We start from the raw sequence: 5,245 nt of genomic DNA, 5'->3' as shown, positions 1-5,245 counted from the left end.
TGAGGAAGTCTCTTGGATGAGAGACGAAACGTTTCTACATTTTTTTTTTTGCTTTGTTTTGTTTTTTGTTTTTTTGAATGTCCAGAGGACCAAATTGAACTTTCTTGGGTTGAAAGGTATTGCCACGGACAAACAACCTGACGCGTTGTGTGGCAATATCATTGCTGATGAGTCAGAACACACAAACAACACAGTTACTGCTGTCACAGACAGTCACCATGACGTTGTTGTTGTAAAATCTGACAGGTCCTCACCAGAAAAAGGGGGGTACAATCACACGTCACCGATGGTGACCCGTCACAAACTGAGACCTCAGTAACAGCAACAGATGTGCTAACGGTTCAGACAAATCAATGTGACACAAACAACAATGTTGCCTCTGTCACAGACAGCCACCAGGACCTTGTTGTTACAAACAATGAGAGCCCCTCAACACACAGAGAGCGGGTGATCTCGCATCAATGACGGAGGCCCGTCAAAAGCTGAACTCTCAGGAGCAGCAGCGACTGCACCAATGGTTCGGATAAACCGGGATTACACAGGCAAAGGTAAACGTAAGAAAAAACGTTGGCCAAAACCTACAAGGTTCCAGTGTAACCTTTATCAGAAAGGGGGTCGCTAAAAAAGCTTACCTGTCGATCACACTTGAAGGGGTCCTCACACATGAAGCCCTACTGGACAGTGGAGCTGACATAACTATTATGTCAGCCAAACTGTTCGAGGAGCTCAGGACCGCCGCTAACGGTGTTCATAGGGAATTACCTCTCATAGAATGTGCTATAGAACTGCAGGGCCTCGCAGAGACGAGGACAACCCTAATAGCTATAGCTATGGTTCACATGCAGGTTGGCGAGATGACACTACACCATCCGGTGCATGTGTCTACGGTTGACTCATTCCCATTTTTGATTGGCCAGGATTTTATAAATCGCTTTGAGGCGATTATAGATTATGGTGAACAGACAATGTGGGCCAGAGTGAGCAAACCCCTGCCAATACTCATGTCTCCTGTGTAGTGAACTAAGCCTCAGGTCAAAGCCTTCCTGGAACAGGAACTGTTATTTCATTGATTTGAGTCCAGAAACACAAATTAAGCATCCAGAGACTTTCTAAGTGTGTCCTGCACTGGTCAATTGAAAGAACACTCTCTTTCATATTATCATTACTATTTTACAAATGTCTTGATAATCAAAAGTGTGTTTAGTTCAAACCATTTTAAATGTAGAAGTGAACTACTCACTTTAAATCAACTGTGAAACAGTATTAATGATTTTTAATCCTCATTCAAAGTAGAAATCAAGTTAATGTCTGTTACAAGAGTAATGATGCATTTTTTGATTTTCTGTCTGAAATGAGCAAGTTGTGATATCGGTCAAAAGTGAAGGAACGGTCAAAAACATGTTTATCGGAATGAAATGTCATGTTTATCTCTATCAGACAGATAGAAGGAAGATTGGCTCCTAAATGTCTCTGTTTCTTCAAAACATCTTTCTGTCTGTTCTTAAACATCTACGCTTTCTCCTTGACATGTAATGACCCTCTGACGTCACTAAAACCACACCCCGGTTGGTTCGTTCAACCAATCAGGAAGTTCCCAGAAGGAACCGGAAGTGACCTCTTTAAAAGGGTCGACACTTCCTAGTTCCAAGCAGAAGAAGTTCCAGAGAGGAACAAGAGTTCCGAAAGGAACAAGAGTTCCAGAGCTGAACAACGTTCCAGAGAGAACCAGAGTTCCAGGGAGAACCTCGAACGAGAAGTTCCGAGGAACAGAAGTTCAGGGCAGTTTCTAATGGAGTGACGAGAGTCCGTCGATGCCATGACGTCTCGCTGTGGCTCTACCCGACGAAAGCTCTGAACAATGAGGAAGTCTGTTCCGTGATGATCTCACAACTCCTGAGGTCACAGCTGTTCTTACGGAGACGCTGAAAAGAGTTGAAAGAAAAACTCTCCACCGAAGCCGAAACTATCGTCAGCAAAGGTAAAGAGTCGATCTCAACTACTAGTGTACCCTGGATTAAGCTGCGTCCAAAGGAGCGTGTTGTTTCTGGTTATAACAGACACATTCCCTCACCCATCTCTCTCCATTTAAACTTCATTTTCCCATCTTTAAAACTCTTCTATCTGCCAGTAATTAATCCAGATATTTTCAGAAATGTCTGTTGTATTTCAGTTGCAAGTGAGAAAATCATGGCCGTATGATTTTCTCAGTGCAAAGCTCATTAATTAAGCTGTGTTAATGTAATCAATCTGCCAATTATTGTAAATGTGTGATGTGTTTAAATCGTTTTTAATTAAACGACTCACTGTTTTGGTGGGTCAAAGATAAACACGTTTCCGTCCACATTTAATATTCAAAACGCGATATTACTCAGTCCAGAAAAATGAAAGAATCCGTTTAAATTATGGATAATATCAGACAGGTATCATTCATTACACCTGAGACAGTCACAGACTGCTCAACAGCAGGCACCGCAGAACGCACCGAGGATTTCTCAGCAGAGAACACAGTCCCAGTAAGTAATCCTTCAAAAGCATGTGAAACCGAAGAGACCCAACTGGTGGACCCAACTCTGACTGAACAAGAAAGCTGCCTCCTGCGAGCTGAGACAGTCAGAGCCCACCGGATACTACCTACCATTGGTAGTTAAAGGTGTAGAGATCCAAGCATCCCACACCGAAGATGCTGTACTGTCGCTGTGGACAGATAAATCAGCTATTAACCAAGCTTTCTACGAAACATTGGTTAAAAAACATTTGGGTCCAGTTCTGAGAGAGAAAGCTTTCCGCTTTCTATTGTATCCCAACAGTTCACGAGTGATGACTGCGAAAGGAGTCATTAACCTGAAACTGATCTGTAACCAACAGGAACTGGTACACCCATTCCTCGTGGTCCCAGACTTACCACATGCAACCTACATAGGCTCTGACATCTTGGTAAGATTAGGTGTCCGAGTGGACACCAGCCACAATGTACTGTGGTCACTAAAACCAGCCACAAAGGATCCTCCTGTGCTAGACACAGCAAACCTTACGGCTGGACAGACCATTCCAGAGGTCTGCCAGGAAGGTACACAAGATGTACCAGCCAACCAACCGCCAGCTGCGGAAAAACCCTCAGTAAGTGAGGACCCGAATCACCACTACTTTGATAGCAATATCTGCAAAGATATGACAACACTGTACGTGGATAGATGCTCTTTCCACGACGAACAAACCTGCAAATCAGGTGTTGGAGGGATCCTCCTCCAAGACCAAGAAGAGGTCACTTTTAGCTATAAATTAGGCTCTCAGACTTCTCAGTACGATGAGATAGAAGGAATCCTAATAGCTCTCCAGATGGCAGTAGAACGCTCCATCCAAACGCTAGTCATCTGCACGGACTCTAATTACGCTCGACTTAGTTTCTTGTGTCATCTCGCTCTGTGGAAACAGAACGGCTTTCTCACAAGCAACAAGAAAGTGGTCAAACACAAAGAGCTTTTCATGGCATGTGATCACTTGGTGACATCACATGACCTACAGGTCTACTGGAAAAAGGTTCCAGGACATTCAAGAGTCCTAGGTGATGACAAGCGGTATAATGACCTTGCAGACTTCCTAGCCAAGGACGGAGCCGTGGACGCCCCTCCGTGGTCCTTTGACCCCTCCTGGCTGCTCGCAACTCTGTCAGTACAACCTACAGCCGAGGTAATGGCAGTCACACGTGCACAGCCGGCTGACAACACAGTCTCTGTACAACCCGTGCTGACTGACCCAGACATCATCCAACTTCAGAAGTTGGATCCTGCGATAAACTCGATGATGCTGTACTTGACTGACCCAGAGAAAAACACTCCATCTGAAGCTGACCTGGATTCCAATCCAGACCTTAAAGTTCTCTTTCAGCTGCGCAAACAGCTAAAACTAATCAAGGGCATCCTAACTTTTGCTCATGGACCGACGTCCTCACCCGTGTTCGTGGTCCCCCATGACCACAGGGGGGTGATGTTAGTTCTCGCGCATGACCTCCCGTCCGCAGGACACAAGGAAGATAACGCCACGCTGAAAGCATTAAAACAAGTTGCTTATTGGCCTGGAATGAAAAAGGATGTCAAGAACTACATAAAAGGGTGCCTGGTCTGTGGCCAGTTTCAGCCATCCACAGAGCACCACTCCACAGAGCACCACTGCAAAGTAGAGGCATTGCATTCCCATGGTCCGACCTCCAGATCGACTGGGTTGGACCACTTACTAAAAGCACTAGAGGAAATAAATATTTTCTCACGGTAACGTGCGCATTTACCAAATGGGTAGAATGTCTACCAGCTCCTAACGACACAGCACAAACAAATGCTATGTTACTAATGAATCATTTATTTTCAAGGTATTTATGCAGCTAGACTTAAGAAGTAAGGGGGGAGGTCATCAGGGCCTGCAGATTTTCTAGTATCCAGTTCTTTCAACGTTTTGGTAATCTCACTGACAGAACGGTGAATTTACCTTTAGAAACTGTATTAAACAAGGAACTGGAGGCAACAAAATGTTTGTTGAAACAATTTAGCATCTCATGCTTATCTGACACAGGAGCAGAGTTGACAAATAATTGTGGTGTCAGGTCAGATGAGTGAGTGCTGCCATCAAGAGATTTAATAGTTTTCCAGAAGCTCTTAGGATCGTTTAGCTTTTTGGTGGTCTGAGATAAATAGTAGTTTTCGTTTTGCTGCTTTAATGGAAGCTGTACAGTGATTCTGTAACTGACAAAATTGCAACCAATGGGTGTCCGAATCAGTCTGTCTTGCTGTTGCCCAAAGCTGGTCCCTCCTGTGCAAGAGGTCAGCTAATTCAGAAGAAAACCAGGGGCTATGTCGGCTCTTTAGTCTGAAATGTCGAAGTGGAGCATGTTTATTTACAAAATGAATAAAACTATTATGAAAATAGTTCCATGCAACGTTCACATTGTCAATTAATGATATGCGATGCCAGTCAAAGTGGAACAGATCCCAAAGAAAAGCTTGTTCACAAAAATGTTTCATATTCCATTTTAGAATCGTTCTAGGTTTAAAAACGAGACATTTTTCTATTTCTAATGGCAACAATTACACAATGGTCACTTAGATAATTTGTTAAAACACCAAACACAATGTATTTATGCGGCATGATTGTGATGATAAGATCCAGGAGAGATGATTTGACAGGGCACTTTGGAGGCCAGTCCTTCTCAAATAGTGGGGCGCATCCTCCTGGGGGGGGGGGGGGGGGGGGGGGG

This window comes from Nematolebias whitei, chromosome 11 (genome assembly GCF_014905685.2).
Source record: "Nematolebias whitei isolate Nwh7 chromosome 11, NemWhi1, whole genome shotgun sequence".
Taxonomy (NCBI): domain Eukaryota; kingdom Metazoa; phylum Chordata; class Actinopteri; order Cyprinodontiformes; family Rivulidae; genus Nematolebias; species Nematolebias whitei.
This window is presented reverse-complemented; position numbering follows the sequence as displayed.